Source organism: Papio anubis, chromosome 3, assembly GCF_008728515.1.
Source record: "Papio anubis isolate 15944 chromosome 3, Panubis1.0, whole genome shotgun sequence".
Taxonomy (NCBI): Eukaryota; Metazoa; Chordata; class Mammalia; order Primates; family Cercopithecidae; genus Papio; species Papio anubis.
The window spans coordinates 31,365,832-31,392,646 of record NC_044978.1 but is presented as its reverse complement, the minus strand read 5'-3'; the positions used below and the strand labels follow the sequence as shown (position 1 = coordinate 31,392,646).

Below are 26,815 nucleotides of genomic sequence, written 5' to 3'. Positions count from 1 at the left end.
CACATTCAATAGCCTTATAAGTCATTTCACATTTATTAGTGACTAATATATACTATGCATAGATATTTAATGTAATATATCATAAATGTCTAATATATATTATCAGTAGCTGGATTCCCCAACTGAATTCTGTGTAATGAAGTAACAAGGTGTTCCGTGGCTTATTCGTAGTTCTTTACACATAAACTATACTCAGCAAAAGTGTGTTGGTAAAATCCATGATGCTGACAATATGTTTCTTTTTGTTTGGTTGGTTTCATAATGTATCAGTTATTTAATTATGTTCTTGATAAGAAATTTATAATACCAACTTGTAAGAATAAGTTTCATTTTTCAGGCCAAACAGGTTGCAGGTATCCCTGGAGCTGAGGAATAGCTTTGGTTTTGGTAAAATTTGTGGGTCCACAGCTGCCTGGTCAAACTTGCCCTGCTCTGTAATCTCATATTTATTTATTTATTTATTTATTTATTTTTTGAGATGGCGTCTTGCTCTGTTGCCCAGGCTGGAGGGCAGTGGCACAATCTTGGCTCACCACAACCTCCGCCTCCTGGGTTCAAGCGATTCTCCTGGCTCAGCCTCCAGAGTAGCTGGGACTAGAGGCGCGTGCCACCATGCCTGACTAATTTTTGTATTTTTAGTAGAGACAGGTTTCACTATGTTGGCCAGGCTGGTCTCAAACTCCTGACCTCGTGATCTGCCCGCCTCAGCCTCCCAAAGTGCTGGGATTACAGTCATGAGCCACCAAGCCCGGTCTTCTCATATTTCTTTCTTTGTGCCAAAGATGTCACTGTCTGTTGTCTGGGCTTTCACAGCTGTTTCTTCCTGAAGTAAGCCTCAGTAAGATGTTTTGAGATTTCCACATTGCTGATATCAATTTTTGGGTGGTGATGATGACAATTACTGCCGTGCTCTACACAGAGGAACTTGATTGAGGATCCAAGGTTCGGTCAATAGCAAGCAGCAAAACACGGCTCAGTGGCTTCAGGAAAACCACCTGTTTGCCTCGATGACACCCAGTGAAGATGAACAGAATGGTCCCGGAAGAGATGATGGCTCACAGTTTTCTCACATGCTGACTGGAGGGTTTTTTTACCATGGCTCAACATCCCTAAAGGCACATCATCAGTAAGGTAATATCTAGGCATTTTGCAGAGTTTCACCACATGGGCACCACTATTCTGGCCACTACCAACTGGTTTTGTAACCATAGCAAGGACCTCCTTCGTTTTCTTTTGAATCCTGGATTTATCGGCTGAGTACTGCCTCTTGCCCATGGCCTTTCTAGAATACAGAGCAGATCAGGAATACCTGCGAATTCCCCTGAAAAAGGCAAGATCTCGATTGCCATGGGACTTTGCCTTCTTGGGCATTTTAGCCTTGAGATCACTTTTTTCAACCTTCCCACTGCCATGAGCCTTCTTGGCTTCAGGCTTCTTTTCCTTAGTATCCAGCTTCTCAGTTGTTTCCACAACCATCTTGCAAGATGGGGAAGGGCCTGATAATATGTTTAAAAAACAAAAAGAAAGATACTAATATAACCAAAACAAACAAACAAAAAAACAAATAAATGAAAAAATGCATCCAATCTAGTCCATTTATCTTCTATATAAATTTAAAATAAATGTAAAAATGGGATGTGCACAGTTCAGCCCCCTTGAAAATCTTGTCACTAATTTTCTTTCCCCTTAAGTGATTTTTCAAAGCCACTAAGTCACTAAGAATAAAGTCATTCTATTTTCAGTTCTTTCAGAAGACTACAGAATTTTGACCTTTCTACCTTGAGTATGTGTTAACTAAAAGAACAGAAGATGAAAATATTTATTGATTACATTGACTTTATTTCACTTATGGAATATGCTTAAATATTACCTGCTATAATTCTTCTCCTATTCTCTTACTGTTACTATTTTTAGTGTCTAAGAAGCAAATTTTGCTTTATTTCTCTTTCGCTCCCTCCATTGCCTCCATAGCCACAAATATAACAGATTAGAAAGTAGTTGATTTAGTTAAATAATCCTCAAATAAAGGAATCCTTATGTGCAGAAAAGCCTTCAGGAAGAGATTTTATGGCCTGGAAGGCATCAGATTCCTCATTTACTTCCATATACAGCCATAAAATAACAGATCTCAGTCATGTGTTATCATACTTAAAGTTTCACTGTTGCAGGTTGATTTCTTTAGTGTATCCATTGCCTTTCCAGGCACTCCAATACACAAAACAAACAAAGATATAATGTTATTCCTTCATACTTTGCTCAAAGAATGCCAAGGCTACTGCCTTCATGTGATCCCTAAAACAAGTGAATTCACTCTTAACTGTCACACTGGAGATCTGTATAACACACCCAGGCCAGAGGGTAAAATATCCAACTGTCCACTGCTGGAAGTGTTATGAAAAGCCAATTAAGAAAAGTAATATGTATTGAGGTTTCTTAGAAGACTTAGAATCTATATAGACTCAATTATTTTCAGGGATCAAACTGAGACATAAGAAAGTTGCTCAACTGGGCCCTATTATTTTGTCCTCTACAGAATTACTCCCCCTTAAGTTGTGTGTTAATATAGGCTTTGGATTTCATCAGGAAACAATACCAAGAATAGCCTATCAGAACCAATATATGCATTTGCTAAGAAATTTTAGCTCAGGAGTGGTGGCTCACACCCATAATCTCGGCTACTTGGGAGGCTGAGGTAGCAGCATCACTTGAGTCCAGGAGTTCAAAACCAGCCTGGGCAACATAGTGGGGCCCTGTCTCTAAGAAGCTTTTTTTTAAAAAAAAATAGCCAGGCATGGAGGTGTACACCTATTGTCTCAGCTGCAGTGAGCTATAAGCATGCCACTGTACTCCAGCCTGGGCCACAAGAGTAAGACCCTGTCTCTTAAGAAAAAAAAAAAAATGTAGATGACTTTTCTATGTTTGCTTTATATAAAGTCCCATTAAAACAAAACAAAACAAAAACACATTATTTTAGAATAAGTACCAGAAAAAATTTTGCTTCCCTTAAGAAATGTCACACATTTTATTCAAAGACATGGAGAACTATATAAACAATCATTCTTTCTTATTGCTTTAAAACTTAGATAATCAAAGCCAAAATCTCAGGGCAGCAATAACACCTGCATGAAATCTTATGTGCTGAATAATATATATTCCATTTGCCATGTTGACAATCTGTTCTACTTTCTATTTTCTATGGTTTTCTTCACTGCATGAATTTTCAATTTCCTGTCTCTGTAGAATGAAGCAAACTATATATTTTTTAACAGCAGACAAAATAGGATTATTTATTTCTTCATGGGAATTACACGGCCAGTTGTTTTGTGTTTTGTTCCTAATAAAGATTTTGCATGTGAACAAATTAAGGAACAGAAAAGTGGAGAGTGAAGAAATGAACTTGAAGAATATAGCAGGCAGCTTCCAACATGACCCCCAGAACTTCACTTCCTAGTATTCATGCCCTTACAAAATCTCCTCCACCTGAGTCTGGGTGGGACCTGTGACTTGCTTCTTATCCGCATATGGCAAAGATAGTGAGATAGCATTTCTGTGATTAGGTTACATAAGATAGTAACTTCTGCCTTGCTAACAGGCTCTTTCTCTCTTACTAGTTTGATGAGGTAAGTTGCATGTTCCCGCATTGCAAGGAACAAAAGGTGGTCTCCAGCCAACAGCGATCAAGAACTCACGCCCTCAGTCTCACAATCTTTGGGAAACTAAATCTTACCAACAACTATGATAGTAAGCTTGAAAATTAATTTGTCCCCAGTCAAGCCTTCAGATGAGACTCCAACACTGGCCAACACTTGATCACAGCTTTGTGAAAGACCCTGAGCAGAGAATTCAGTTAACCCATTCCCAGATTCCTAACCCTGAGAAACTATGAGAATGAATTTGTGTTGCTTTCAGCCAATGAGTGGTAATTTGTTATGCAGCAATAAGAAACTAATTGGAAAAATTCCCATATATTTTACTTATTTCATAATTTTACTCATGACCAGTCTTGCTTTGTGGTTATATTAACACATTAGGAATGTGTTGGGGTGAATAAAAAGTGAATAATTTACCCTCTCTCTTTTTTTTTAATCAATCCAGAAAGTATTATCAATTATTTTATCAATTTATTTATATATATCACAGCAATATCACTCCTTATTTTTTCTGTTTTTTCATTCCATTTGTAAGACTATATCCTATAGATTATAATTCTTAAAACCATGTTTATAAATAAGCTATTTTCCAGATGTTCCAATAAGATCCTTGAATGTCTGGGTAAAAAGGAGGTTAAAGGCTGGTAGTCAAAGAACAGAAGAGCAAAATATAAAGGAACATGAACTAAAATTAATGGCATGCTTCTTTTCCCTCTGCTTTCACAGACTTTCATTGATATAAATAAGAAAGTGTTTTTAGCTTCTTTTGAATAAAGATATTGTTCTATAAAAATAATTATATTTCTTTGACAATACAGTCTTTGAGTGCTAACATTATCACTGGAAACTTTTTTGCAATGCAGCATAATTGAAGCATGCATGTTGTTAAATCTGCAGGAGGTTAGTTATTTTATTACCCAATACTGTTCATTATACATACTATACTTCTGAAAAAATATTGATTATGTTACCTGCTTCTGTAATACTTTTTCCAAAAGTTAGTTTTTTGGTTTTTGTATTTTTTTTTTTTTTTGAGATGGAGTTTCACTCTTGTTGCCCAGGCTGGAGCGCAATGGTGTAATCTCGGCTCACTGTGATTTCCGTCTCCCAGGTTTAAACTGTTCTCCTGCCTCAACCTCCCGAGTAGCTGGGATTACAGGCATGCGCCACGACGCCCAGCTGATTTTCTATTTTTAGTAGAGACGGGGTTTCTCCATGTTGGTCAGGCTGATCTCAAACTCATGACCTCAGGTGATCTGCCCGCCTCAGCCTCCCAAAGTGCTGGGATTACAGGCATGAGTCACCACGCCTGGCCAAGACTTCTTAAATTATATTCCTTGCAGTTGGCCTCCAGTGTGTCATTGGAATCCTACTTTCTATCCAGTTCATACTATTTTACTGCTTCTCTCTGACTTCTTTGGTCTTTTTATAACAGACTTCAGATTGCAATGCAGTTAAAATTAATGACTTCACCAAACATGATAGGAGTTTGATTCTGTGTTCTTTGCTCTCCTTTTCAGCCTCTGTGGAAGACTTGATAACTTCTGTGCTCTAGAAACTTCTAATTGAGCATGAAGAAAGCTGGTAAATCACTGCACTGTAGCAACAACAATCCAGTGTTTTCTCTGCCTAATGATCCTAAAGCTCATTCAATATATGTTCGTCATCAGAAATCTTAACAATGTTCAAGGCATATTTATCAGAATTTGGAATAAGCTTGCACAAATTCCCTCTTGCAACATTCTATAGCTTAACTCAATTCCTTTCTCTTTGTATAGATAAGTGAACCCCCAGAAGATTTACTATGAGTAAACAACTCTAGATATAAGATTTGCAGGACTTTAATATCAGACACCTGCTGGTCATATAATTGAAATTGTCTACACTGAAGTAGAAACTAGTTTACCAATTATGTTTCTTTTTATGGTCCCAAACCTCATACTCATTTATATCTATATTACTAGTTTGCTAGCCAGCAATTTCTGCTACTTATTATTTCTATCCTGCTACTTTCATAAAAGTTTGGATTGATTTCAGAGCAGTTATGCCAACAAATAATGATAAAGTAGAAATATGTGCATTGGGCAGCTTTTGAGATTGAATGTGCTCACTAAATCTTTGTAGAAACCTTCCTGGATTACCTATCTCACCCTTCTCTATTACTGCACCTGTAACTTTTCAAAACCCAGGATTACATCAGTTATTTATCTGCCGAATTTTGTGTCTCCCCTTCAATGTAAGTGCCATAAATACAAGGACTCTGTGTGTAGGTATGTGTGAGCTAGTCACAATTATAATGGAACAGTGAGAAAAAGTCACTAAAGATATCAGTGTCTGGCATGTAATAATAACAGAAGCTCAGTAAATATGTTATTAAATATTTAAACTATGGGGAAATGGGAAAAGAGAAGGCTATTGTCTAGGTAAATATCAGTGCCATGATGATGGGTCATGGTAGCTGGTTTCACTGGCACATGTTTCATTGAACCAAGCTTTTCAAAGGCTTGGTCTCAGCATCTGGAAAAGCAGTCAATTGAAAAGATATAGTGGTGGTGTGGGTGCTGCAGGAGATGTCATTGTAGAGCTTGCAAACAGCAAATGACATCACTGAGGCATCCATGCCACATGTTATGTGGTACTCAGATTCACTGACAATAGAAAACCTTCATAAAATCATATCTAGAGTCTCCAAGGTTAGCAGTGGAAGATGAGTCATAACATGGAAGTTAAGATTTTATTTTCCTAACAGAAAACATCAAGGAAGTTCCGAGGTTGAACAGATATTCTTAAGAGACACATACACCTCTATGAAAAAAATAAGACTTTGAGGCCCATTTCCTCCTCCTGTCTCTGCTGCAAACCTTGATGATTAAAATAGTTAGGAAGTAAAAGATTTTACAACTGTGAGACCTCTTGATGACCTATGAAATCAAGAGGCTCTGACAGCTAAAGAACATTTAAAAATCATGTTTTGCATCACCTGAAGGGTGTCCTCCCCACCTTTTAACCCTCGATGAGACCTTGAATGCTAGCTAGAGTTTTAAAAATCAGTGGGTGGAGTTGTGTGTTGTTTCATCATTTGCACCATTTGCACCCAACTGTATATCCATCTGATGAAGCTTGGAAAATATACTTGTTAAAAAAAAAAAAAAGAATTAAATCAAGAGACACACAAAATAAAATAGCAGAAGGCCAGGATAGAGAACAGGTAAAAGCAACTGTTGCAATGTCTATATAGTTTTTATGGCTGCAGCACAAATATGTCTCTGAGCTTCCAAACAGCCAAAAAAAAACCTATCTTTTTGAGAAAAAAAACTCTTAAGAAAAAATGTCTTCCAAACACTTAATTTTATGTAACATGTTCATGGAACAAAATTTTTAAAAAAATCTTACACTTTGCTTTATTTACTGACTTTCAAATGTTTATACTAATCCTATTTTTTCATCTAATTATCCATCTAAAACAAAAGTAAATTGACAATTACTACCCAAATTTGACTTAGGTAAAATCAATACATACTAACAAATAACTATACCAACATTTTATTTTATAAAACTATACCAAATAATGCTTTGTACTGTTGATGGAAGTTTTCAAAAGAATGATTTTCATCATGTTGACCTTTGATATCCACAAAATTTGATTAAGCAATGAAAAACTCCAGTATCATGTAATCACAGACAGTCAGTGACTTTAATAATCAAAAGAAGTCTACCTTTACCTTTCTTTTTGAGTAGATGGACATAATATGGTTTTCTTCAGTATTTTTTAGTCAGTACATGCTAAAAAGTTTTTCCTCCTTTTTCATAAACTATAAAAAAAATTGTGTTTGTTATCCATCTAGTGAAAATGCCAGATAATATAAGGTCCTTCTTAAAATGGGTAAACATAATAAACCTCAGAATTGTCTTATTGGGTTCAGTGAAAAAGAAACATAAACAATCTTAAAATGCCAAAGTATGGGCAGAGAGATGGGCATGAATGGAAGGCAACATGAATTATTTATGTCAGTACTACCCCTTCTGGCATTTAATTGTTCAAGAACAGTCACGTGGTGCTGTGGCTAAGTACGTAAGTTCTGGGGCCAGTGTCCAGGTTTGACTTCTGACTTTACCAACTGACTGTGTTGCCTTGGATAATTTAATTAATCTCTCTGTTCCTCCATTTCCTCATTTGTAAAATGAGCATGATATCAGTACCTCATAGAGGTACAGGTAGTTAAGGAAGTAATCACTTATAAGCACTTAGTGTAATGCCTAGCTCAAGAGATAGAATGATTATTTCTACCATCTTGCCTTTTCTCTAAGCTTGTATGTATTGTATGCTTTCACCTGAATTGAAATTCTTGTTTAATATAAACATTTTTAAATGTTTGTAGCCCCCAGCACAAAGAAGATGCATAATTAAAACTTTGAATTGCATAAATACAATATTGTATCTTATGAGTCAACATCTTTTTACTTAAGAAATAATATTGATGATGTAAAAATGACAGTTGACTAACGATACATAATTAATCACCTTTCTCCAAACTAATTTAATAGGGAACTCCACCTCCAACATGCATAAACACATAGACACACACACACACACACACACACATTATCATCATCATCATCTTTGAAGCTACCTATGTAATGGCAGCAAGAAGACTTATGTATTAGAATTGGCTCAGCTTTAATATTATGATGACTCTTTTCAATACCTGACTCTTTTAATATGAATATAGTATAATGAGCTACACATTGGAATTTTAAATTTATAATATTTTAGTTATATTTTTCAAAAAAACATAGGTTGACATTTGAAAATTGTGGAAGCTGTATATTTAAGGCAATTTTATCCAAATATAAACATGACTTGATTATTAGATTATTTTGTGTATTTCAATTCCTTTGGCATATTAAGTGCTTATATATCACAAATTGTTTGAAGTGGGGGCACAAGTTTTTAGAATCACTGGACCTCAAACATTCATGTTTTGCCTAACAGCCTTAAAATTCTGCCTTCCTTTTTTCAGGAAATGGATTGTTATTTTAGAAATTCAAAACAAACACACTAACTTTGAAAGGCACTTTTCCAAGCCACTAACGCCTTGGTCCCAGAAAAGGTAGAATGTACAACCGGCTTTGCTTCCCTGGCAAAATTATTTCAACAATGTTTCCTACTTACTGTGGAAAAATAATTGAATCCAGCTGACAGTCACTGAATGGGCAGCCTAGGAAATATTTTCTTCTCAGAGATTTCCCCCATGTAAATAGAAAAGAGTTATGAAATTGTTCAGAAAATTATAAGTGAACTCTTGGAAAATAAAGCTCTTAAATATTCTTTCAAAAGGGAATGAACATATTGTACATGCTCTTTTAATTAAGATTCTGGTTGATATATACTAATGGTTTAGATTTGTTTAGTCAGCATGATCCTTGATAACACACACAAGGGAGAGGTAGAAAATATTTCCAAAAAACTAAGATTGAAAGTCACATTTTACAGAAAGATAAATTAGGATTTATTTTTATATATCGCCAAATGATTCTTTACTTTGAAAGTAATTTTCCACAGGATTCTTTAAAAAAAAAAAAAATAGTAACTGTTTGGTTCATGGGACTGTTTTTAGATTGCTTACATGCCAGGCAGAAAAACCTTGAAGCTAAATGTTAGGAATCACTGACAAACAATAAAGATAAAGCATCTCTAAAATTTTCATAAAAGTCAGTAAAAAATATGACTTCATTCATAAAAACATCAATTGACAGACATCTTTTGAAGAATACAGCTACGACTTAAAGCAAGGAGCCCACAGAGTCAAATCCCGTTTTATTCTTGCTGCTTCTTAAATTTGAAACATTCTGGAAACATTTTCTAACACATTTTTTCAATAATGCCCAGCAGTATCTTAATTTTTAAGTAATGACTGAATTAAAACTGCAAACATATAAATAGTTTAAATACTAATAATAGGAGCTGCTATTTATTTCTAACAGTACAAGTCTTTTCACCAGATTCCTTTGTAAGCCGTAAAAAAAGTCATCTTTATCGTTTTCTCAGACATGTGCTGTACTAAAAAATGCAAGTCTTGATGCTAAATATACATTTAGAAACTGAGAAATTTCTGAATTTTAAGGGTGATACAGCATAACATATCAGTTACCAATAAATCACTTGTACCTTGGGAAAAAAACAAAAAAGGAAATAAAGCATTTTTATTAAGATATATGACTTCATCTTGTTTTATGTGGTGAATTAAAATAAAATCACTTAAAACAGTAGAAACTCAGTTGCTATCAATGACTTGTTCAAAAGGAAAATAATTAGATCTCTGAACTATTCATCAGGGAAAAAGAAAAAAAAATCTTTCAATTATCTGAATCCCATACCTAGACTCTTACTATAACAAAAAGTAACAGAGGAAACAATTCAAAAGGTTGGAACTATGTGATTGGAAATCAGTGATTGCAAACCACTTAACTATTTATTTATATTTTCTCAACTTTTTGTAGATTTTCAGAAATTCATTTTGCACTGTTGAGCATTTCCAAAAATTAGAAAAAAAAAAAATTCTTAAAATTACCGACTTAAATAATTTGTTTCGGTCCCTATAATTCACTCTGTAAAATGCAAGAATTTCCATTTCAATTCGGTTTTGGGGCATGTTGAAGCAATCCTTCCTTTTTTCCCTCATGTTAATACTGAAATGAAATGTGTATTCACGCTATCATGTGTTTTCTTCTATCCTGATTGTCTCTATGGCTTCTTTCTTTCTCTTTTAACAGTGAGTGGCTAATGGGGGCGGTGGGGGGGTGCGTGTGGGTAAGAGAATGTTCTTTGTTAAAGACTGTTTTCTTCCCAATACTCCATTGCCCTCTAGTGGCTGAGAGCTAAATATCTGGAAGCTTCCATCATCTGCAAAGCAAAAGACACCATTTTACGCTTCACTGAGAGACTAGGGATATCCCTGCTGCTAACACAGTGATTTTTGTCTCACCATGAGAAAACAGAGCCTCTGAATTTAGCCAAATTTTATATGCTTTCTGCCTGAACCATTTAAAAGTACCTGAAAAATTTTATTGTATGCTTTGTTTTTTACTACTTTCCATATTCCCTCCCTGCCTTTCTTCCTTCTGAGGAACAATAGACAACATAATTTTATTTAGCAAAAGGAGGATTTGTAAAATGTGGATATTTAAAATCCATAATGAATTACAAAATTGCATTGCTTGTAGTAATTTCAAATTCCTCCCCACAAAAATTTCAACTGACATATTAAATCTAGGCATTAGGTTGGACGGTCTGTGAATGCAATCCCTGGGTAAAATTTTAAAGACCATCAGTCACTTCTCTACTAAAAAAATAATAATAACTTTCTTATTTGTGTACTGATTATTTCTGTAAAAGTAACCAGAAAACCAAAAGACAAAGGATAAGAATAATATACTCCATTTTATAAAAGAGAGACCAGCTTAAAATTCTTTTGGTGAGATTTTTAGCAGCACCCCCTTTTTGTTTTCAAAGGAAATTGGTTTGTTTGATAAATTATATGGTCACCCTGGTTAGCAACTCTCAGATCTTACTATTTAAATACTCTAATAGCAAATAGCTTCCTCTCTTTTTCCCTCTGGACATTTTTAAAGTAGCAAAATACTAAGACAAAGAGAAAAGCTGATTAACAAACTATCACCAACCATGGTCATTTAATTCATTTTACTGTTCTACATTAAAATATTCTTTAAGAAAACATTCCATTACTCTAGGCTTAAAGGTCCTAGGATTGATGCTTTAACAGTATGTAACATAAAGCATCACCCGATTATAAGCAGTGTGAATTACATCTATATAAATCAGTGCTCCATTGTAAGCAATATAAATTTTCATCTTATACACTTTAAGTACCAGATGAGCTTGAAAAGATGGGGGTAAGTGGGGGAGGCAGGGCTAGAGTGTTGTAGGTTATCCTTATTTCTGTAATTGCATTGATCCAAGTTCAGCTGACTGTGATATATATGACACCAGGGACCATTTCTCATTCAAGACCATGTCACCTGCCCCCAGAAATGGAGTGCTCCCAACCATCACCACCATCTCTCCATTAATGATACAGCCACACTTTCATAAATTCTGACATGTTTTCTGAGAAGCTACCATCCCTGGGAACTAGAAACCCACGATTATCATCACGATCCTCTCTGGCCTCTGCTGCAGAGTGACCTCGTGATGTTAGCCCATGCTTCTGAGCAGGTTGGCCCTCTCATCTACTGGCACCTAGTGTCAGAGCCCATGGCTGCAGCCATTTGCTTCCTGTTATGAAGTTACCACACACTCTCTCTCCTCATTCTCACTCAGACCTCTGCCTTTTCATTGGCTCTCTCAGCACTTCTCATCCTCCCACCTGTAAATGGGAACTTCTGGAGTTTCAGCCCTGCTCACTTACACCATGGAGAGCTGGGAATGAACTGCCTCTGGTTCATCTGTTTAGACCACAAAACCAAATATCATCACTTCCCTTTAGAGAACATATAATATAACTTTTAACTACAGAAAAGAAGTAAATTACCAAATAGCAAATCTTGCATTTTTGATTTGCAGATTTTTGTTCACAGGTGTGTGTAGCAATGACACTTGCTATTATAAGCAGATTTAATAGAAAGGAAAAAGAAGAGAATGCAAATCAGGGGCCTAAATACTTTAAGTTTATAATCTAAACCCACTTTGGGACACTGCTGTTTGGAACCATTAATCAATTAGAATGTAAATATCTTTGAATATGAGTTCAGAATTGTTTGGAAATACATTAATTCTTCATTATCTTTCAGTTATTAATATTTGTATGAGTAGAGAAAACAGGGAATTATGTTCTTACCCAATCAAACCAGACCAGATTTGATACCTGCACATAGACAAATATGAACTATGACAACCACAAAGCTGAATAAAATTAAATTGAGTTAGTGGAGGAGAAAGCTCTTCATAAATCCAATAAATAAATGAATGGAAGGAATACTGACTATGCCAATATTGAATATGTGTCAGGATAGATTTTTTTTAACCAAAAGAGACATAAATTTGTTGAAAATATCTCAAGTTTTTTATCTTAACTGGTGTCAGTTTGTCATTAAGACAAATAGTTTTCAGACTAATTATACCCTTACCCCTAGCATGGGATTTTGAGAACAAATTTTCTGCTGGGTCAAAAAATCAAAACTTAGAGACTAAGCGAAAATAACAGCTGTCTAACCTGTAAATGTGAGCATTTTACTTAACCTACTTCTCTAATCTTCCAATAGAGACACACTCTCCTATCAAGCAAAAATAGATCAATAAATCACACATACACATACACAATCAAGTGCACTGACAAAAATGTCACCCAGAAAGAATCAACAGTGCTATGCCAGAGATTTAAAATGGGTGAGGTCTAGACCACAAATGGATGGTTAGTTGCAGTTGGGTGAATGTGAAGGCGTCTCTGAGGAGATGACAGTTAGGTTGACAGCTGAATGTCAAGATGGATCCAGCCATGCTAAGGCTAGAAGGAAGACCAGTCCAGGTAAAGGGAATGGGTGTGCAGAGGCTCAATGGCAGAGATAATCCTGGCAAGTTCGAGTGGGAAAAAGTAGGCCAGCGTGGTCATAGAGTAAGATGAGCCAAGGCTTTGTGGTGAGGGCCAGGAAACTGCATTTTATTCCAAGTGCAATAGGAAGCCTTCAGAGGGTTTTTAAAGATGAATAAAATCATCTAACTTACATTGTTATGAGAATCACTTTGCTAAATGGAATGAATTGGAAGTGGGTGACAGTAGAAATAGAAGTATTATAATTCCATGGGTAGGAAATTATTGTGATTTAAAACAGAGTGTAGTAGTGAAGAAGAAAAATAAGGCAATTTCTTTGAGACTTGTGCAGAGTTAAAACTGATGAATTGCATGCATGGGAAGGAAAAAAGAAGAACAAAGACTAAAGTCCATGATTTTAGAGTTAGGAAACTTTACCAGGGATGGACAGAATAATGGAGGAGCCCAATCTGGGTGGAGAGTGAGAGACCAAGCACTCAGCTTCAACTTTGTGATTGTCTAGACTCACTGTGTGATTAACTCAAGCTGCTCTTAGATGTCAATGACGTCTCTGAACATCTATAAACCCATGGTCACTTTACAAATATGGCTCTAGAGTCTAGTGCATCATCATTTTGATGATTCAGCTACTCTGAATCTTCTGTTGTTTCAGTCCTTCCAGTGAGCTGCTGCCAACACCTCCCTTTACTCACTTTCCATTTTATGATACCAGTTGCTCAGGGCTTATTTTGTCCCAGGGCTTCTACTCCATACTTCTTTCTGTCTCATTTATTTTTCTTCTCCTCTCCATCCTGTTTGCTGACCAACTCTGAATATCCTTATTTTAATTTTTTGAAGGTAAGTTTGATTGGTCATAGTCAGCATCCCATATAAAGAATTTATATTAGATAATACATACACGGGAACCTCAGAGGTAGGGGCCCTCCTTTCAATATCTGATCTCTGGGTCAGTCACATGTACCCAGTGTAGTGACATTACACGGTATAGCACATGGTGACCCATAGGAAACCAGCAGCTGCTTTTTTTTTCTTTTCTTTTCTTTTTAGAGAGAGAGAGATTGATAAAATGAGAGTGGCAATTGCTAAGAACATCAGTTCTATTAAGTCCTATCACCAAACTCAAAGGCTTCTTCCTTTTGCCCTTATATTCCAGAGTAAAAATCAGTGTATGCTCTCTATCTCTCTCTGTCTCTCTCTTTCTCTGTCTTTCTTTCTCTCTCTCGTTTCTCTTCTACTTACCAATAACAGTTGATTTTCATTTATGCAATAAAATGCTAAAGTGGAACTAATATAGCCTCAGCATCAGCTGAAGTCAGAAGATGACTGATTTCTTCTTTCTGTATGAGATGACAATAAGCCAGCCAGACAAGATGCATCACACACATCATAACTACTACAAGTCTCCCAAGAGAAGTCAAAGTCAGCTTTAAACCTTGCAGACCCACAGTATATAATGCCAGTTCATGATGGTGTTAACTAAGTAAGAACTATCCTACTTCTTCCTCAATCTTCTATACTACCCACACTGTGTCAAACACTAGAGGGGTTCAGAATGGCAACTGTGGCGGGGAAAGGATTAGAAATACAAAAGGAAAAAACCCCAATTAATATGCCCCTTTCTTATTAAGGAAACCAACTTGTCAATGGTCAGAACTTGTCAAGTAGAGTAGTTTTATCTTTGAATAATATTTATGAAATTTTGATTATTACACTGGACATATTAATTGCTCCTTACGATATTTTTATTAATGAACATGATGGGAAAAAATGTGGTGACTTGTCCTAAGTTTCATCCAGTGGGAAGTAAGATGGTCACACAGAATAATTTAAAGGAGGACAAAAATGAAGTTGTTTTATAATATCCCATGAGTCATGTTTGTTCAATACAACAGATATATCTGCCTTAACTCTGATAATATTCAGCCTTGATATAGTATGTTCCTCTGTCTCTTCCACTGTATTTTAAAATACTTGAGAGTGTGAAGCCACCTTGCTTTCTATTTTACTGACAAAATAGAAGCAGTCGCAACAGAACTTCGAAAAGCTCCCACCTCCACAGCTTTTCACTTAATTTCAGCTGGGCTTATTATCTAACCCTCCATCTCTCCTAATTTGAGTGAAGAATGCCAAATCCTACACTTGTGCGTGAGATTCCAGCACCACTAACTGGCTCGAAGCTGTGACTTCAGCAGTTCTCTCTCCTGTTGCATCATTTTCCTTTCCGCTGAATCATTTCCACGCACATAAAATACATGCTTTTACTTCTCCCCTCTTAATTCTTCCCTTCTTATTCTCTCTTGAGGCAATCTCAGTCAAACCCTTACCCACTCCTCTCCATGAAATTTACTCATGAAGATATTACCAATGAGCTCTCCACTGTTAAATCCAAAGGACAATGTTCTATACGAATATTAGACCATCTATCAAAAGCATTTGACATAGTTGATGTCAAATCCACTGCCTGGAAACTCCTTCTTCCAGGATGCCACACTCTCCTGCTGTTCCTTTCCCCACTCTGGTCTCCCCCTTAACCTCCTTTGCTACTTTCTCTTTCTACCCAAACTCTTAACATTGGAAAGCCTCCAACCTAAGACCATTTCTCTGCCCTAAGTACACTCTTTCCTTTGATGATATCATCTTATCTTTGTTAGTAAATATTACATAAATATACAATTCCCAAGTATTATAATTTTACTTGACTCTAGCTCAGACTAGTCTTCTCAACTCCAGGTTCAAATGTTCAGTTGTTTACCCTGCATTCCACTTAGAAGTCTAATCACAAACACAAACTCTTCAAAACCAAAATCCTAACTTTTCTCCTTGATGCATTTATTTCCCTCCTCATTGCTGTCAATGGCAACCCCATACTTCCAGTTTATGAGGCCCTAAAGCCTAGAGTTATTCTTAATTTCTCTCTTTCACACCCACATCTATTTCATGTGCAAATCTTATAAGGTACACCTTCATCTATTATAAAACCCAACAATATCTTACCTAACCCCTGTCGCCTTGGTCCAATCCAACATCCACTCTTAACTGAGTTATTAATAACAGCATAAAGGATCACCTCCTACTTTTACACTTTCTTCTTCTATGTCTATTTAAAATTTGTAAGTGAATCATGGCTAGGTGTGGTGGCTCACGCTTTTAATCCCATTTGGGAGGTGAAATAAATGGAAGCCAAGCTCCAAGTCAGTTTGAGACCAGCCTGGGCAAGATAGTGGGACCTCTTCCCTACAAAAAATAAAAAATTTAGCCAGGAATTGTGGTGCACACCTGTAGTCCCAGCTACTCAGGAGGCTGAGGAAGGAGAATAGCTTGAGCCCAAGAGTTTGAGGCTGCAATAAGCCATGATTATGCAACTGCACTCCAGCTGCGTGATAGAGTGAGGTCTGTCTAAAATATAAATAAATTTTAAAAACAGAAGAAACTCCCGTTTTATTTTTCTTGTTTAAAGTGAGTCATATTATGTCATTCTGCTGCTTAAAGCCTCCCATGACTTTACCTATCATCCAAAATGACAGTCGAGGTCTTTATAATGGTCTATAGGACCTACATGATCTACTCTCCCCTTTTCTCCTTAAAATCATTCCTGTTAGTTTTCTTCTCTCTAACTCTGCTCCAGCCGCATAGACCATGTTGCAGTTCCATGTATCTGGGCCATGCTCTGGCCTCGGGGTCTTGGCACTTGGCTACTCTGGCTGAAATGGCTTTCCTTCACACATCCTCATGGCTGGCTCCTTCACCTTGTTTGGTTTGGGTTCTATACCAGCTTCTCAGAGAAGTCATCCTTAACCACATAGGGTGGAATTGCAGCTCCCACTCTGGACTCATATGTACCTGCCTCCCTTATTTTTCTCCATAGTACTCATCCCCATCTAGCATGATGTACTTAATTTTCTTGCTTATCTTTCTCTCCACTATTATGTAAGCTCTGACCACCTCAGTACCCAGTGGAGGGTCAAGTACATGGTGAGTGCTCAAAAAATGTTCGAAGAGGAAATCCATGCAGTCCCGTACCGCACCCTCTTCCCACACACATATACACAGTTACACCAACAGATATTTCAGAATGTTTTACACTTAACAGGTGCTTAACAAATGGTAGCTGACTTGTATTTTTAAATAATTCCATCTAGAGACTATATTATACACAGTGTGTTTACTTCATTGCATGCAAACTGACTGTGAGATGAGCAATGTAGCAGATCAGAATCCAGGAATGGCTACAATTTTTTTGTTTGTTTGTTTGAGATAGAGTTTGGCTCTGTCACCCAGGCTGGAGTACAGTGGCCCAATCTCGGTTTGCTGTAGCCTCCACCTCCCAGATTCAAGCTATTCTCCTACCTAAGCCTCCTGAGTAACTGGGATTGCAGCTGCATGCCACCATGCCCAGCTAATTTTTGTATTTTTAGTAGAAATGGGGTTTTACCATGTTGGCCAAGCTTGTCTCGAACTGAACTCAAGTGATCTGCCTGCCTCAGCCTCCCAAAGTGCTGGGATTACAGGCATGAGTCACCACGCCAGTCTGGCTACAATTTTTATTCCTTGGGTTTACACATATTAAAAAATATTGAAAATTGTATGGTTTTTATATATCTTTCAAAAACAATAAGTTATATAACATAAATAATAAATTACATAAAACTGAAATGTATTCATGTTTATCTTGATTTCATCTAGTTTGGTAAACTTTTTGTTTAATTTCATTAAGAAATAATTTAATCATCATTGCACATCATTTCAGAGTAAAATTAGGAAAACTTCTACCACAAATGGGTTTTCTGAGGTCTTGCCAAGGATTTGTAGACAGTGGGTAACTATTGTTTCTTACCATATTTTCAAAGGAGTTTTAACTATTGCATAAACCTATAGCAGTCAATTAAATTAAAATATGGAGAAGGGTTGAATGCCTAATTACATGTTAAAATTGAAGTCTGGAAAGATATTACATAAAGTAACAAATTTCTTGTTTTTACCCAGAATCATCATGCACCTTTACTCTAAAGAAGCATAGGTCTGGCCGGGTGCAGTGGCTTATGCCTGTAATTCCAGCATTTGGGAGGCCGAGACAGGGCGAATCACAAGGTCAGGAGTTTGAGACCAGCCTGGCCATCATAGTGAAAATCTGTGTCTACTAAAAATACAAAAAATTAGCTGGGTGTGGTGGCAGGCACCTGTAATCCCAGGCACTTGGGAGACTAAGGCAGGAGAATCGCTTGAACCTGGGAGGCAGAGGTTACAGTAAGTCAAGATCGCACCACTGCACTCCAGGCCGGGCAACAGTGCGAGACTTCGTCTCAAAAAAAAAAAAAAAAGCAGCATAGGTCTCTCTACAGCCTATCTTTCCTAGAACTTCCTTCTTCAGGTTCTGCTCTCTGTTGATATATTAGTCTGTATAAACATGTACATTGATACATTAAATTAGTTGCTTTTTAAAATATTAGCAGGTATATAATATTAAAAAATTAGCCTCCTGAGGACTCAAACATTTAATACACAAGATTGAAAATTAAGAGTATTTTAGGCATATCGTCAGGGAGATTACTGGAAATTCGGTGGGCAAGATAATCTTTCGCCCCTCCTCTAATCACTACCCCATATTATACTCTTTTTAATAAAACATGGAAGTGTCTTCATGTTTAGCTGCAGGAAACAAATAATTTTCAGGATTTCACCAGAGGGTGTTCGTTCATTTGTTCATTTCAACGAATACTTAAAAGTTCTGTGGTTAAAGTGCTTTAGAGACCACAAAGTATTTTCATATTCTTCTTGTTTAACCCTCACAATCCTCAAATTTGCAAGGATAAACATCTTGCATTAACAAATAAGAAAACTGAGACCCTCCTAAAAGTTTAAGGGATTGAGCAAAATCACACCATTAGTTGACAGAATCACTGATACCCAAACCTACATATTCTAATGCTAAAAGTGTTAGTTTCCCACACTATTTTAACTCAGCATTTCTAACATGCTAAATGTAATGGAGTCTCAAAGATGCGTAACCATGGTTCCTACACTCCAACTACTTATAGGAGGGTGAACTTCTGTAACACATAGAAGAGTCTAACTTTTAAGAATTACAGTCAACATAATGTTGAATAACATAAAAATGTAAAGCTCTTTATAATTAGCATAAATTAAGCGAACTATTGTGATTAGACATATAGAAAAACTTTAACATATAAATGTAACTTAAAAGTCAACAGTAAGTAGAGTAACTTTCTTAAGCATATGAAATCTGCCTTTGAAAACCATAAAGAGAAAAATCCAGAACTCATCCTGGGATGAGAGTGACTCATGCACTTTATGGAGTCAAAAAGCCTTCTAGAAAGTTCAGAGAAATCTAGTCTTTCACAATTCCAGGTGTTTTATTAACTTACCATAAATCCCTTTGGCAAATCACGTGGCAGTCAGGGTCACTGGCTCTTGAAGTTTGTGGACCAACCCTGCCTGAGAAAAAGGGGTGGGAAGAAGACAACATTAAGCAACTCATCCTTGCTATTAGTCCTGCTTTGGTTCCTTGTCTATTGGCCAGCAAGAAAACAATTTCCCTATTCTTCATCCATTTTGGATACCTATGATAGAATTGAGTCTATACTTTCATTTCCTGTAAGGCTTGAGATGAGGCTGGCTTATATCCATCCTCTCAGAAACTGGAGTCCTTTTTCTGAACTCCAGGTAGCCACTGAGATCCCATTCTCAGCTTTCACTGTTTCTGAAAACTGCTGCTTACATATCTTTTTCTTTACCTGAGGAATGCCTAAAGAAGTTTCAGCACAGGTCCTGGCACACAGCAGGTATTCAGTATTGATTGAAAATTGGTATACAACAAGAAAATATAACAAGGTCTTGGCCTCCAGTGCAACTTAGAGTCTAGAAGAGAAAGATAAAAATATAAATACTAAGTGTTACAGATGCTATAATGAAAGAAACAGACTGCAAACCTGGCACTAATAATTTTTTTTCTACTAGAGGGATCAAAAAGACTTCTTGGAGGAGTTAAGAAGAATGAGTAAGATTAAATGAAAAGAACAGATTTTGCCAAGAATAGTGGGAAGACAGGCAGATATTTTCCAAAGACAATGAGTAAAGTCATTTGTATAAGGAGAATGTACATATTGAAGCATGGTAAAAGATAAGCCTGGAAATCTGAGTAGATCATGAATGGGTCAGAAATTTACTTTTTTAGGCATTAAAAGTATCTGTAGTTTTTGAGCAGGTGAGTGATCTAAGTAGAGTGATATCTGAGAGTTGTTCCCAGGGTGGCAGTTAATAGGACATTTTAGTCAAGGAAAGAAAAAATTGAAAGGATGAAATTAGTTAGGAAACAATTTACCCCAGCATTAAGTGATTAAAGTATGATAGAAGTTAATAGCAATAGAATAAAAAAAAAGAAGGAACTGAATTTTGGTGAATTATGTGGGATTAACTTTCACTTCTTAAAATCCCATAAAAGTTCGGTAAAAGGATTTTAAAAATGCATAAAATTTCATAAGAAAAACCAGAAGTGGGAACAAAAAAAAATTGAGATGCAAAGAAAAAAAAGGAAGATATAAAGCAGAAAATTAAGGCCAGAGGAAGAAGAAAGATAGTGTCTGCAAGGTGCAAGAGTGCAGAGTCAAGACTAGTCATTTCATGCCCTGGAATCCAGGGAGGCCTACAAGTTAGAGGCATCATGTTGCTCTGACAGCTGAGGTGTAGTTAGGCAGACAACACGAAGATTGGTTGCAACTCTCCAAAAGCATTTAGACCTTTGCATATCCTAAAATTCTATATGAGAAGAGATCAGGTCTAAAATTTTCCCCACTTAACAGAATAACAAGGTTCAGGTTTTACTCTCTGGAGACACACTGAACCCAGAGACATCAAACACAGTCAAGACTTTGCATGAAGGTCTACACATTGAATAGTGAGACCCATATTATACTCTCCCACTTTTCCATCACAAAAGCAACCAGCTTCACTCACAGGATGAAAGCTGGAGGGTTCATCTCTTTGGAACCTCACTGGCTTAAGGAAAACTTCTTGACATTTGGGGAAAGAGTATCCTTGAGAAAATAACTGTGCTTCTGTCTAATTATCCTACAGAAAAGCACGCTGGTCAAGAAGCCCTGAAATTAGATACAAAGCTTCTAATATATTTCTAGGGTTTTAAATGTCAAATGTCAAATAACAGCCAAGGATGAGGAAAGTCATACCACTAATTCAAAACATAGAAGCCAAACAAAGAGAATAAGCAACGCAGAAAACCTGAGGCATTGCAGGAACTAGGAGAAAGAATGCAAAGAAACTCTTTAATCAATCGCCTTAAAGAGATAAAAGTCGCCCTAAAGAGATAAAAATTTATGGATAATATATCCATAAATTAGAATATTTAGGATATGATTTTAAAATGAAGGAGGAGCATTCAAACAATACAAGCTCCTAGAAATAAAATATGGTTAAAATAAAGATGACAGAATCTTCCAGAAAGTGTAGCCAAACTACAAAATGAAAAATAGTTAAGACTAGATAAAATTTTAGAGGTTTGTTACTGAAGTTCAAACAGTCAAATAAGAGCCTCAGAAAAAGACAAAGAAGAAAATGAAAGGAAATAAACTATACAGAAAGAAACCAAAAAAAAACACCTAGGATTGAAATGTCTGGATTTACACATAGAAAGGGCAGATTAGTATCTACCACAATGAATGAAAAGACAATTCACAGCAAAGCACAGTACTGTAAAATTTCAGAGAATTGAGATACAGAGAAAAACAGGCAATTGGAATCAGAAAGAAAATTGAATTTCATGCCTTCAATATTCTGTGAAAAATAATTTTCAACACAGAATTCTGAATCCAGACAAACTATCAATCAAACGAGAAGGTAGAAACAAACATTTTAATTGTTCATATGCACAAGTTCTAAACAAAATTACCTCTCATATTCTTCTGCTCAAGAAATTACAAGAAGATAACCCTTATTAAGAATCAAAGAATAGGCCGGGCACAGTGGCTCATGCCTGTAATCCCAGCACTTTGGGAGGCCGAGGCGGGTGAATCACCTGAGGTCAGGAGTTCAAGACAAGCCTGGCCAACACGGTGAAACCCCGCCTCTACTAACACCAAAGTTAGCCGGGTGTGGACTGTGGTGGTGAGTGCCTGTAATCCCAGCTACTCGGGAGGTTGAGGCAGGAGAATCGTTTGAACCCAGGAGGCGGCGGTTGCAGTGAGCCGCGATCGTGCCATTGTACTCCAGCCTGGGTGACAGAGTGAAACTCTGTCTCAAAAAAAAAAAAAAAGAATCAAAGAATAACCAAGATACAGGAAACCTGGAATACAAAGAGTACGTGGAAAAAGGAGTCTATAAAACTTCCACAATGACAGTGAAGGGAAAGCTCAAGAAAACAACTGTGCAGCAGTTCTAGAGAAGGATCTGTCTAGATCACAGTTTTATAGAAGGGGTCCAACAAGGAAGTCTCTTTTAATAAAACAGAATTGATACCCCATCTGATATTTAGCGTGTCAAGGAGGGAGTGACTGTGCTCTCAAAGTGTTCGTAGATGAAATGGTAAGAGTTACATAGTACACTTAAAAACAAAAATAAATCAATTATTACTAATTCCTGAGGGAAAAAAATTACAAGAAAGAATATGTGATCATAGTGTACTTAGGTGTCACAGGTGTGGATAATATCAATATAAATACTATAATGAAAACACTGAATGTTTAACCAAAAACTAAAATAATTACACTAATACGATCAGGAAAGGATAAGAGGAGAAGAAGGTGAACATTTTAGGGAACTAGCTTCCAAGAAAGAAAGCAAAGCGCTATTACCTAAAAATAAAAAATGACAAAATAAAACATATGCCTTCTTTTTAGAGGCATGGATGTGAATCTCCAAAGAAACAGGTAAAAGATGCAAAGATGTCTGTATCTTGGAACGGAATTCAGGAAAGAAATGTCGAAATGGTCCACTATTTTTTCTTATAAGTCTTGTTGAACTCCTTTACATTTTAAACCGTGGGTATGAATTGCTTTGATTTAAATGTTTTTTAAAGAAGGGAAAGTGCAGAAGTTATTGCAAAGAAGAATCTATGGAAAAAAGCAGAATGACCAGATTTTGGAGCAAATGACAAATTTTAAAATAACCCTATGATATCTTGTCTGGATGATTGAAGATGATTTTGGAAACAATCAAATAGGAGAGAAATCAGAAAGTAGCAGTGGAACGAGGAGTTTGGTGAGGAAGGATGTATGCCGAATTGATTGGCGGTCAGACAACATGATTCCTAATCCTTGTTCCACTGCCAATTTACTTATAAGTTTGGTCAAGTAAATTTACTTCTATAGCTTCCGTCGTATTATCTTTAAAGCAAAGGTTTTGGCCGGGTGCAGTGGCTCACGCCTGTAATCCCAGCACTTTGGGAGGCCAAGACGGGCAGATCACGAGGTCAGGAGTTCAAGACCCTCCTGACCAACATCGTGAAACCCCTTCTCTACTAAAAATACAAAAATTACCCGGACGTGGTGGCATGTGGCTGTAAAAAGATTTTGAACTCAATGATCTCTACCTTTCTTCCATCTTGTCTGAGACGAACTTACACTTGTGTTGGTGTTAACCGTGAAACAAACAAGTGACTTATACGCAGGAGACTGCTAGAAATGTCAAACACAAGTTGAGACAAGCAGTCAGGGCTGGAGAGGCTGACTGTAGAGGTATCTACATGGATATACACTCACAGCTGGAAAGAGTAAGATCTCCAAAGCATAGAGATGGAAATGGAAAGATAGGACTAAACTTGTTCACCTTAGGGGAAAACTAGAATAGTGAAGGTGTGAGTTTAAAAATGTATATATAACAGGACAGATCAGCTATTCATACATTTGGCTTTAGAAGAGTATGAAGGGTTTGATAGTCTTATGAATTCAAAAATCACCTTTGAACTTAAACAATTAGGAAATTTTGATAATAAACCAAATTAAAATAAAATATTTGGAATTCTAAGGAGTTATACAAAAGATAAGTTTTTATCCACTTTTTCCTGAAATTACTATAGTTATCACATCACAGATGTTACCATTTAGGGCATCTATGTGAATAAAGATGGGATTTTTATTTTTTGCCTTTAGAAAAGTGGCAGTGATTGAAATCTTGCCTGAAACCATGAATTTTTCATAATAGCCAGGTGGCTATTCAGCCAAGCACTCTAAATCTATACCCCAGCTGCAATCCAAGCAAGGTTAAATGAAAATAATGCTTGACAATATTTCAACAAGCCCTATCATTCATGCACATGCCACATCCTTTAATTTATATTTCATGCGTAATTATTCATCCATACAGAAAAAACAAATCAGTAAACCCACAAAATACAAATCGAGTTTTCATTTACAAGTAGTAAAACCCCTTCTGAATTTTGTTGTTCTTCGTTTTTGCATACTAACCACTTTATTTTATAGTTATAAATTCTGTATATTTTCTATTTTTAATGGCAAAAGAGGACCATGCAATTTTATACAAACATCTGTAAGAGTATGTATATATGCACACACTTTTTAAAGCATTTCTCAACTTTAGGCCATATGATGCATTCCTAATTTTGTGTTATCATTTATATCAAACTTACTAACAACTTAGTAAAAATAGTTGCATTTAATTTATATTTTTTCGTTACTTTCTTAGGTAGTAATTATACCCAAGATGGCATTAGTTGGCTTAAAGATGTGAAAATTTATATGATTTCATCAAGTATTGTGTTTTCCCCATCCAAAATATTCTGTCATATCACACTTTCAGCGCTACTATTTTAGTAATTTGGAATACTGTTTCTCTTTTCAACCATTTCATCCATCATGGTGAGTCATCCAACCAACTTATTTCTTGAGACCAGTGGGTTAACCTTGAGGCAAGGTTAGTGTTTTCACCTAAACATTAGAAATCTTTAAATATTTGTTTCTCATAAATATTCAATTCAGCACAATAATTACAATATTAATTAGACGTAGACTACGTAGATTTAAACAGAAATGTAGTAATGTGAGTCACTAGGGGGCAGCAAAGATCAGAGAAAAGGCATGAATTCAAATGCTGATTTCTTAATCCAAGATAATAAAAACACTGAGTGTTGGAGAGATACCAAAGGGCCAATGCTTTCCCCAAACGTTTCTCTGAATCTTATCGTCTTATCTATACATCATCTTGGAACAAAAACCTGCAGTATTCTGCCACCTTTTGGAAAATTGACTGCCACTTCAATTTTTATCAGGGAACAATGAACATTTTAAGGCTTTCTCAAAAATGAAAACTGCATAACTTCTTGACAATTATGGTAGTTCCAATTTTTTAAGGAAGTTATGAAATAGGTCATTTAGACTTTCTGTGGGATTTCTGCTTCTCCAAAAAGACCAGATGTTTCCTCATGATTTTTGTTTCCCCATCTTGAGCAGTACAAATGAAACAGATTTATAACTTTTTAAATACTGTGTTATTTTCTGAGTCTTTAGGAAGCACATAAGTGTTTATAAAGGCAAAAATATTGCATCAATTATACTTTCAATGGCCATTACTACTAATAGAAATTACTTTAAAATATTTTAAAAATAGGTTAATAGGAAAACTCAATCATCTACCTTTCTTTTTTTGAATTCTCAGCTTATTATGTATACATATTTAAAAGTTTATTAAATAAACATCCATTATTTTAATATCAGAAGGGAGTCCAAACTTATAAAAATAAGTCACTTATTAGTGATATATCCTACTTTTGCTGGGCCTTTTAAAATTCATAATAAAATGCATTGAAATTCCTGATTTTATTAGCATTGGTTCTGGCGGGTTACCAGATCTAAGGAAACATCAAATTTTATAGGGGTTATTTGGAAATAAAACCCACAGAATAACACAATACTAGAGTTGTCAACTAACAAAATAAAAGAGTTTGTTTATAATGTCACTGTTCTAATATTGACCTTGACCATGTGATGTTGACTTTGCTTATTGCCTATTGAACATTCTTGCAAAATTATAGTTTGTTTCCTTGAAGCTTAGATATTAAAGGAGAAACAAAGTGTACTTATTAAACAAGAAGATGTGTTTGAAGCTGAGAAGTAGCTGGTCCATTTGGGAATTGATAAAAACATAAAAATGTTAAAGCAAAGACCTCTCAGTATCATTACAAGTTTCCCATTTATCTGTAGAAGGAAAAAGGTATTGGTTTGAAGTTTTAAGAAGACATAAAATAAAATAGATAAAAAGGAGATAAAATGCGTGAAAACCCCTTTTTTTATGACTACAAAACTTTACATTTTAACCTAAATGCTAACAACTTACAAATCTATTTTCCAGCTCGTATAACCAAAAAGTTGAATGTTTCTACCAGCGTTCAAATACTTTGAAGTATCTCAAAGTCAGTGTATTTAAAGCTAACTCATGGCCTTCTCATCTAAAGCTGCCCATCCTCTCATTTTCTCTGCAAAGTGTGAGGATTCCACATCCCACCACTTCATCCAAGCAAAGTAACCAAAAATCGTCCTTGACTATATCCTCTCCTGCATGTCCTCAAATCAATTAATTTATGTTATATTTATTTTATAGATATTTCTCAGATCC

The 26,815-nt window shown here is 36.0% G+C and overlaps 1 long non-coding RNA gene across 1 annotated transcript; it reads right to left on the bottom strand.

Moving 5' to 3' along the window:
* Positions 1–682: 682 nt before the first annotated feature.
* Positions 683–22,285, bottom strand: LOC103884732. The gene is made up of 3 exons (XR_002522274.2): positions 19,972–22,285; positions 19,603–19,672; positions 683–1,496 (listed from the first exon to the last, which is right to left on the bottom strand). It is a non-coding gene; the product is annotated as an uncharacterized LOC103884732 (long non-coding RNA).
* Positions 22,286–26,815: the final 4,530 nt, after the last annotated feature.